We start from the raw sequence: 11,059 nt of genomic DNA, 5'->3' as shown, positions 1-11,059 counted from the left end.
AGTGTGATTAGCTCTCACTTAGATGGGATATAGTACCACCCCTATTTCAATAAACTAAACCACATCACGTGTTCCCGTATTAACCGGTTTCTCGAGTGAAGACTTGTCACAAGCATGTTTTATACATTGTGTAAAATTGGCCTCCCTCTGAGCTGCTTATTGATTCATGGTAGTGTGAAGAGATTTCATCTTTCGTAATGCACTATTCATAAGGTTGCTGAAAACTCGTCGAGAGTCCACGACCAGTTTCGCAAATGGATGTATTTCGCGGATATCATCCCTAGTAGTGCGCTTTTCGCGATACCGGTAGGTTGTTAGTTAAACACTGCAGTCTTATTCCCCAAATGTAAGTAACCCACACTCAGACGAAGTCAGCCTTCAACTTTTCAAGTGGAATGCTCATGTGAATCGGAAGAGTTTTTCGTTCTGAATCAAACCACTTATTGGATTGTTAATATGTCTTTATGGACAACTCAGACGACAAACCCAACAAGATAAAATAATTACTTGGTAAATACTGAGCAGGTTTCAAACTGCAGATGGTGAGTTTTCCTCCGGCAGACAAGAATAGTCTCCATAAAAATACAAGAAATCCCGCAACGTTGTTTAATCCCTAATGAACTGTGTATCCAGTGCGTACCTCACTAATTCCAAGGAACGAGGGTCGAGATCCACAACTTAAGTTATCTCTGTCTCAAAAAGCCGTGTAGTGTTTTTCCAATCCAAGTAGATAAAATTTGTGTATCAGTAGAACCACATAGTATGCTTGTTTGAACAGCGGTAGGACGCAGTGAAAGGGGCCGGTTGCATTCAACCGCACATTCGCCTGTTTCTTCAATCACCCACAACCTTGAACGGACTATCATGCATTTTGACTGGTCGCGCAGTGTGATCTCTTAAAAATTTAGCGTAAACGTATCTAAACTGGGTGTGGTCAGCACATCAGAAATGCATCATACACTTGCGTGTGGCATCCCGGAATTGTATATATTTGTCCCTTTATTCCGGTGGTTCTCATTAGTGGGGGATCCCTGATGCAAGATGATGGAGGGGGAAGACACCAACTGTTGACATGCTAAGTGTTGGTCTGATTTGTGTACTGTTTGAATAAGTGACGCACTCATATTTTTTGTCGTTGTATGTTTTGCTATCCACTAGAAAACTATTCCCATGTGTTGCTGATGATCAGTCGAACCGTGCGTGTCTGCCTTGAAAGCGCCTTCCCGAGTCACTTGTCCCACGATTGCACTTGCATATGCATGGTCCCTGGACAAGTGCAAAAAGTCGAAAAGCGTAAACAGTGATGTAAATCATCTGATGGTGGCTGGTTTTCCCACACAGAGTAGGTCCGCCGATACCATACAAATTAGTCAGACGCTAAATGGGTGGTAACCGGTAGGTACGACTAGGCTCGACAGGGCCACGTACGAGCATATTTTCGTGCCCGGCCTGAACTGAATCTTGGACATTTAGTTAAACAAGTTGCTTGTTAGGTTCATCATAAAACGAACTATTAGTTTCTTGACAAACTTTGACTCGACAACCATCCTTATCATTTTACGTCCCTCTATCCTGTCCGATGAACTTGAGATCGATGAGTTCAAATTGTCGATTCCTTCCACGTATCCGACATGGCTAATCTCCTCCGTCGATTGTGTTTTCTATGAGAAAAAATATGTGTACTGTGCGGTCTCAAGTAGTTTACCACCGTTCCCGGAACTGGTCATCCGATCTCTCAGAATGTGCTTCACAATCACAAAGTGCACAGTCATGTCGTGAAACTCACGGGGTTTAACATCCTTCTAAAAATTCTTGGAGTGACATTTGGGGTTGGGGAACATTAAACGTACCCCGAAAATTTCAGTAGGTCTGAAGGTGATAGGCAAAGTAAATGCAGAATTGCCTTTTCGATTTGCGTCACTTGAGATGTCAAAAAGGCGTCCCACTGGGTCACAAGGGGCGCACAAATTAGACTACAGCGCAGGTTGTACGGCTGACAGACTTGGCAGTCTCGGGGTGGCGGATTCGAGAAGCCTTCAGGTCATTAACTATCGATTTCCCAGAACTATGATTGGGTTCGGTTGAAGTCAGCATATTCGGAATTAGGTGATCAGGAAACGGGTCTTCACTCAGTGAATGTACCCTGCATCGCAAGCTAAGGTGCTCGGGTCAGGTGTTATGCCTGCTGAAAAGGGCGTGGTTTTCCGTGCCTGATTCGGAGTGGACAGAAGTTGACAGGGTAGAAGGGAATAGAGAATGCTTTGAAAAGTTTGAGTTTGTGCCTCTGGTGCTTTTCGCTTCACATAACGTGGGGGGCTCACGTGATTGTCTCCGTACTTGGTTGGAGAACGTGGAATTGCAGCTGATGAAAGCAGCTTTCGTAATGCCAGTTTCTATTGAGATTGTCCGAAAGAGTGTTGGAGGTGTAGGCATTTCAGATGCTTGCATTGTGAGTTCTTTTATGAATCCTGGTGTTCGGGGTCCCATTGGTGCTGCACTCAGTTACTCCTAATACTATTCGTCGAATCCGAAGGCAAGGCATAGAATGATTAGCTCACAGAGTTAGTCCTATTCTAGACACTTGTGTTGAACTCCATGAGTACCCAACAGTTCAGCAACAGTTGCCAGTGCATAATTGAGGTCTACAGATGACAGCAATGAGTCCACCTCAAACGACACTGAAATTTACGCTTCTTAGATTCAAATGTCTTCCAGTTTGCCCATGAGTACAATAAACTTCTTCAATAAATTGTCATAATCATAATCATTAGAGACAACGGAGCTTCAATGCATCATTGCTTCATCAGTGCCTCTATACAAAGTTCATTTGATTGTGCTCAAAGCCCTAAAGAGAAAAGAAGAGAAAATAAATGGAGGGAGAGAATTTGGTGTTGGCCCACTGGAAGCATTTTGAAGTGCCCACAGCTCCAATTACTCAGTCAGACAGTCCAGAAAGTAACTGACAGCACGAACACCACAAACATAAGGTGGACTTCCTTTCCGCACATCACTCCTGTAGGGAAGCTTTTCGAGTGCTCCCAACAAATCCTACTGGGTGTCAGTATCTTCTAGTATGCCCACCCGAGCGTCTATATCACCAGCAGCAAGAACTACGTTTGAGCTTATATGCCGTTTTTTAAGAGTACCTGTGTCAATGCTCTACTAGAACCCGGAAATTAGTCATACGAACGAGAAAACGGAGAGCACTAACAATATCAGCTTGCTGAGTAAAATTATTACAACAGGTATACATATGTGAACAAGGGACTTATCGTTTTGCAGCTACAGGTTGATAAATCCTGTTGTAAGTCCGGATGCGGGTTTTGTGCCTTCTTCGCTGTTGTAACAGCCACACGTATTCCTGAATATCCGCGCGTGAAGCGCCGTAACTCCTGAGCGGCTCTGCTCCGAGCTGGGCCACGTGCGAAGCTCTGTTGCGTCGTATTATGTTGCTATGCTGTTGCCCTATATGTAGGAACGTTTGCGTGTGTGTGGGTGTCAGCATATGACTTGTTGCTACGTTTATTAAGCAATGCGGGCCCTCAGCCACTCCCCTCAAAATTGGGTTGGAGAAGGCTAATACGGGCACGGAAATGCAACGCATAATCACCAGTTGGTACGAGATTATTATACCCCATGAAGCGACACATTCTTATAACAACTTCTCCGTTGCTAATAGAGGATTGTGTGGAAATTTGGAAACTCCAACTCCAGAATGACTACCGGTTAGACGGGATGTCAAGTTCTCGCTATTTTTAACATGTTCAACTCGCATGTCAGGAGTCCGAGTTTGAATCCCGACAGAGCCGAGGACACTTAATTCCAATGGATTCTAATGGGTTCCAGCGCCTCCTTTGAGTGTACATTCATCAGGATAGAAGAAATAATCTTCACATGAGAATGATTTTGAGTTGTTTGTCCGTTAATCTGGCTTGTCGGTTGGACTGCAAATGTCCTATCACCTATCAAGATCACATTGTCAACGCGGGGTTGGATGGGTTTTTAATATGTGACGCTTTACTAGTTGTCCAGCCGCATAACTCTACCTAACTTGGTTTCCAACGTGTGCATAAAGGCCATTTGATTCTAAACGAGATGATAGATTTCCGGTTCAGATTAGATACAGATGAACGAACCGGCGAAACGAACATTAAATTGGTATTCAGAACAGATAGAGAATGACGTAGATAGATTGATAAACCATGGGTAATAATACCGAATGATTTGAATTATGCAAGTGGAACTAGTTTAGCCTGCGATATGAGTGAATAAGTGCCCAACAGCGATGAACCTTCTTCAAATATTTTAGCCAGTTTAAGCATGAACAAGCTTGTATGATTCATTTAAAACTATTCCTAATGCTTCGTTCTCGTGTGAAACACCTTACGCGATCGATTGTCTGAGACAGTGAGATGACGTTAAGGAGCCTTCGTGCGAGTTCATCCATTAGCAAATGATGTAACTGTGGAGCATCTATTCTCTTCCAGATGGATGGAAAGTGTGCTGGAATGACTGCTACATAACAGTTTCCTTCGATTTACTAGGAGGGATAACTTTCGATTTCCTGGCTGAAGGCGTTCCTAAAATAGTGATCTATGATCCTGAGATCCACAACTGACGAGCATTCTGTTCACTCTACGTGCCGGGGTATATGAATGTGAAGATATGCTGGTAGTGAATCCGGTTGTAACGAACCAATATTTATTTGCTCCGGGCTCACAAGGTAGGCACAGTCCTCAGGTTTTCGCCAATCTTATGTTCTGCTCCAACCCAAATTGCACGAAACTCCCGAAATACGCTCATTTGTACTGTTGATTAATTTTAACATTCAGTTGAGGAACATCATAAAGGAGGGATTCAGCCGGGGATTAACTTGGGTCCCCAAATTGTTGTGAAAATGTGTGTAATTCCCAAATCTCTTGAAATACGGTTTCAAGTAGAACATCAAACTCGGGACTTTGTCGGCCCGATGAAACTCAAGAATGGTTAATCCCGTCGTAGGTTATCGAACAGTTTTCAGTGACCTTATGAGTAGCATGCCTTTTTTTAGATCAGTGAATTAGTTCCGGCTTGCCATAAGACGGGCATGTATGTGACGTCATAGTGACAGGCTATCCGGTTGTGATCAACTGCCATTTAGAATCTAACTCATCCATACAAGTCAAACGTTGTTTAGCTACAGGTCTTCAGTGAAGAGTAAAAATTGCACACAGATGAGAAACGGAGATCAGTTTCTGGTCAGTAAAATTCACTTCACAGGGCTTTGAAGTGGAAAGAGGGAACTGAACATTTGATGAAATGAATGAGTTCTAAAAAGCTTTGTGTCTAAGTTAATACGTTCGTGGTTTCCAAGTGAACCAAGTGCTTTTGGTGGTCTCCTAGTACACGCAGCAAAATGAAATCGAGAAGGTACCGTCACAAGGTAAGGAAGGCTGGAGACTGTCAAGGTTAGATTGAGACGACGTATCAGATCAAACGCTTACTTTCTGCAGTAATAATGTGCTCTTGATGGTCTATAATACTCAGTTGTGGTTGTTGCCATAAACTAAGTTAATCAGCAAATTTCTGATGATGAAATTAGGTGAAATTCACTCAACAATAAGGTGGTTTTACAATAAACCACGCTTAATACACTCAATAATTCCAGCAGTTTGATCAAAACTAACAGCCCCTCACGAATGTCACTCACCCATGAGTGACCTACTTCAGGGCTTTTGGATTGTTATCTCTCCTGGAGGAAGAAATCAGCGGAAATTTACTCCTAACCCCCACTCGCCGGGCACAGACATCGATAACACGGATATTCAGACTATATGGGGTTTTTTGTTAGTCGTAACACAGTATGCAGGGAATCAAGAACCATGACATTCTTCCGAATGTCAATTATATGCAGAGATTCGGCAACATTTTAACGAATAATTCGTCTCGCAAATGAAATCAATCTGTGCCGAAAGCCGACAAGCACTGTAGGACTATTTAATCTTTATTGGACGCTATCCCATCTCACAGACTTTTATGGATATTCGAACTAGCAACCTTCTGGTTAGTAGTTAGAGGACAAACCATTAGGCCACGGGCAGCTGGTCAGTAGTGTGATTAATTCACACTTAGGATGCAAATACACTCATTCTTCAATCACGTGGTCACATGTTAGCTGGCTCCTCGATTGATCACTTCTCAGTCCTGTAATTCACTCTCCCTTCTGAGCTACTTTTTCGAAACCAGCCGTAGTTCTGCTCAGAGGGAGATAGTCACCAACGTGAGACTTGTTTGATCTAGTGGTAACGGACAATCTAACCTTTCTTAACATACACGCCGAGAATGTATTGTAGGGAGGAGAATGACATTCTCAGATTATTAACACCACTAACCAGGAAACTAACATGATTCCAAGTCGTCTGTCTAGAGACTGAGTTGATTCTGAGTGCAGATAATTTTTACTGTTTGCCGACATTTCTTGTCCATTTTCTAGTTATCCTGACAACATACAGTTTCATCCTACCGAAAACCACATTGATGATAAAACATGTCAACGAACTGTTTACCAATGGGTTTGGGAGGGGGCATCATGTCAACTCACATGGTGCACGGAGTTACTCGAAGACTTCGTCGCACAAATGTTACCGTTATTGGACTCTCAAAGAGATAAACATATACTGCCATCTGTCAAAATGGTGAAGCAGTATATACATAAGATATTTTCCTGAATACAGTCTATGCAACTCTTAAATGTTTCAATAACTTGTAATTATTACCAATCACGAGGCTATTTGAGTTTCTGAATTGAACAAATTCAAACTTCATTCAGAAATGACTAAATTCGAGTGCGTTGGTTGTTTGTCTGCAGTGACAATTCTCATTACTAGAACAGTTTATACGAAGATAAGTGAGTGGATCTCAAGCGAATTCTACTTTAAATTGAACTTCACACCTTGTTTCCCTCATTACAGTCTTCGCAACCTGGATGTTCGATCAACCCAGTGTAATAGCTTCTAAGTATCGCCAGGGCGTCATTAGTAATATCATAGTAACGGGAAAAACTTGAGAAGAACCAACTTCTTGAAATGCTAAGACGAATTGCATAAAGCCTGTCAAAGAAGACGTGTCCCTGAATGAAATCGGACCACCAACCTACTGGCCATCGAGGTGTTATTTCTGCTGATTCGCCAATCTGTGGTATCTACTGCCGAACCGGTCCAGTGCCTAGTTGCCGAAAAAAGACTCACAGAAGGGAACACAACAGCTATATTCCGAACAGCCGGGAGCTTGAGTGCGAGAGCGTGCGAATGCAAAAGTACAACGTTCTGAAGCTATTTATTGGAAGAACGTTGTCTGAAGGAAACTACTCACAAGGTTGCTGAAAACTCTTGGAAAGCTCACGACCAGTTTCGCCCTTCTTGGGGCTCATCAGGTAGGCGCACATTCAGCTGGAGGACATCACAAACGAGAGATTCAGTTGAGTCTCCCGTGAAAACCAAATTGATTTGCAAATGAGTATGTTCCTCGAAAACATTGTCTGAATTTGGTAAAATGCTGACGCACGCCGTCTGGCTCTGGTACGAGGCTGTGACGCGCTGCACATTGCGGGGGCGTTGTATGACCTTGATCAACGCTGACTCTCGCTGCCTGGGCTTGATACAAGGTCGTGAAGCGCTGAATATTGAGGGGGCGTTGTCTGTCTGTTCAACATCCAGCGGAGCTGAATGTCTCGTAGATTCCGGGCACTTAGGGGTTGCTTTCAAGAATCTAACCTTCCTGATACTTGGATGCTCGCTTTTTTCTCATTGTTTCAAACTGAAGACTCTCACGTTATTTGTCACTTTATCTAACGGACTGACGACTTATTTACGTCATGGTCATGTGTGGTATCCATATTCACGGACTTTGTATAGATCCAAGAAGAGCACTGGTGTTATTTGTTACGAAAGTGGGGTGGTTCGGCATACCTCGAGACGAGGCTTCTAGGTACACAAAGTAAACGAAACCCGAATCACCAAGCTTCTACTTACCGAACGGAATCTCCACCAACTGAGCTGACGATGGTGCCTACTCTCCGTCACAGAAGGCTAAAATGTTCCTTTTGAAACACGGGAATTAATGGCCCATTGATAGAAACGATCCACTTTGGTAAGCTGCGTCAACAGTGACAGCAAAGCGATTTTTAGCTGTAACACCCCAGCTTCCATACCACCTGAAGGATGTCAAAGGGCTAAGATGCTATCATGTTGTCCAAGCCTAGGCAGGAGTAGTCGAGATAATGAGGTTTAGTTCAAAACATGGACCTTCCGGTCAGTAAGTTGTTCCCCTAACTACTGGGGTATCCCGAGCTGCGTCAATGTTCTGGAAAAGTTAAACACTGACAAGGGTCCGTACCTAAACTATTGGTATCTCTTGTTTAGTCAAGGTAGCGAGTGACAGTCGTGTTGTATTGAGTATCAAGAAGCATGTAAGAAAAATCAGAACTGTTTTTCCAACCGTTACCTTACAGTTTCCCGTCGGTCTGATATTATTTGGCTTGTGAAGTGACATAAACTGCTACTTTGTCAACAAACCAGTTGTCTCCTCTCGCGATATTGCTCCGAAACAGGGAAAATGTTCTGTGAGGTCCTCTAGCTTAGCATGATTACAAATATCCTGAATTCCTGGTGATAAACGTTCTTTCTAATGAGCTTTCTGGGTTGCGCATCCGGTGGTTGCTTGTAGAGCGGAGCTTTAGTGGACGGGACAGTGACGGTGTGTTTGTTGTTTTGTGATCATTTGACCTCGACACACCATCCAGAATGCCGCCATCATCTCCTCTCAGGTTTGCCAGGTACTGTCCACAAGTAAGTTCACTTACTGCACTGGATGTGTGGTTTCGTAGTTGTTCAGTATCTAAGCAAGCTGGCATGATGTAAGAGTGTTTAGCCTTTATGAACAGGTGAATCTATAGAAACATCTATTTAAAAATAAACATTCCAGTACGTGTGGCAATACCCTCTGTGAAGTCGTTGCTGATTTGTTATCTGAAGCTGAAAACCATGCTTGTTCGCCAAGGACATACCATGATAAGACACGACCTGTCAGAATCGAAAGTAGCCAAACAAGCTGGTGAAGTAGATGGCACATTTACAACACTTTACGGTAAAGAGACCAGTGAGCCGTTATCCAGAAGTAAGCATTTGTGTCATGACATTCGGTTGTGAACAGAAAAGTGTAGTGTAATGGTGTGTAATGGTCTGTCTGAAAAAAAGCTCTAAATTTCCTAAACTTGGATCCTAGACCTGCTCTGAATGATTTTCAGTAGGATATTCACAGACTGGTATCTGCCCCCTTCCCAAATCCAACCACTTCGTTGACTATGTTGGTATCCAATAATTTTCCAAAACGGACCACTACAAAGTGCTCAGTCTCACACAGTGATTGCCATCCTCCGGAGAGATCGAGGACTTAGTCGTCCCTAATTGGAAGCGCTACAGAGTATTCAAAAAGCAAGCGTTTATTCTTTCATGGGGCACATTTTGAAGGGTATCCATTTAGTACATTTTACTCTGAGACATAAGCAGCTCTTTTTAACTTCGTGACTAGGCCTTAGGCAGCCAGAGGGGAGAATAACGAAAGTTGTAGAATCTACCGCTGTTCAAGTCAATGAGGAACACCCAGCGGTGCCTTATCAGCCAATATTCCAGGGACCATATTACCAGCGACCACCCAGCGGTCACTTTCGATATGCTCGAACTCGTCACCTTCAAACCAGCTGCTCTGCTGCAGAATTCTCGAGACCATCTTGTCCATGCGGAGCAATACACAGAACAACATTCGGTGTGGCGGTCACACAGAATAACCCTGATGCCGACGGTTAGTCAGTGAAATCGGGTTTAGCAAGAATATCGTTCTGTGGGCAGGAAAAAACTTGTGCTGAGTTCTTAGTGTCCCGTGGCCCCAAATTCTGGGATACCCAGCAACTGCTTGAATCAACTTCATTCTTCGCTCAGTAAAAGTGCTGCTCTCCGAAGACAGGCAGGTTACGCTCCTACCTACGTCGGTACTCATGTACGTTCCGGTAAAGTTTTGAAGGGCATATAGCTGTGAAACTCTTCGTTTATGCATCTTCAAAGTCACTGCTTCATCGTTTTGAAGAGCAAAGTTCAAATTCTGGAAAGTGGCGTAAAACTGGAACACAAAGTTTCGGTCATTGACCCCCTATGGAGAGACTACACTCAGCAGAAACGTGAACTCAGACGGGGAAGAACACTACCGCCCGTTTTGAACAATTTGTTCTCTTAAATCAAGAGAGGTGTTCATGCAACATCCGGCCTATAGAACAATGGGAATATAACTAAACCATACGTTTAAAGCCCGGTTAAAACGATTAGGGGACATAATCTTCGAGAGCAGATATCGAATACGCCTGGTTCAGGAAACCATCCAGTCCGAAACTCACAGACCGATTGGTATCAGTTAAGAAGAGACGGGACTTCATCCATTTGCCTGTAAGCGATGGTCCCGTAAACCCATAGTCTTCCAAGAGGCACCGGGACGATTCACGTAGAAGTAAGTTCACAGGTAATGCTTTATTCTAAGACCATCAAATCGTTGAACAATTTTCCGCGGTCTATAACCAGCCTTTGTCCGTACTCGTTTAGCTGCCCAGGTCGGGTAACATACACACAGCAAATGAGAGTCCACAAAACCCCTTGGAACTAGAACGTCCAAATTCAATTGAACTACTGCGTAGTTGACTAATGCTAGTCCTGCTGTCGTTTCCATCGAGGCTTTCCATGTGGTGTCTGAACCTTTGAGTTTTGTACGAACTCGATTGCTTGTTCTTGCCGAGACGACATCAATTCGAGTTTGCTCATCTAACGTCTGTGCTCAAAAGCGACTTGTATAGATATAGAAGACCAGCTAGCCGGCAACAATCGCAACTTAGGGTAAGCCATCGGTTATGCAGTGGTTGGTACTGCCCTAATTTTTAACATCTGCCTAATGAATACCACACAATTTATCGGCAGACATCAAAGTTTTATTTTTTGTATTTCTGAATGGCCTGCTTTAGTTACTGTATTAACATACATAT

The sequence above is a fragment of the Opisthorchis viverrini genome (assembly GCF_000715545.1).
Source record: "Opisthorchis viverrini unplaced genomic scaffold opera_v5_159, whole genome shotgun sequence".
In the NCBI taxonomy this organism is placed as follows: domain Eukaryota; kingdom Metazoa; phylum Platyhelminthes; class Trematoda; order Opisthorchiida; family Opisthorchiidae; genus Opisthorchis; species Opisthorchis viverrini.
Note: the sequence above shows the minus strand (reverse complement) of the source record.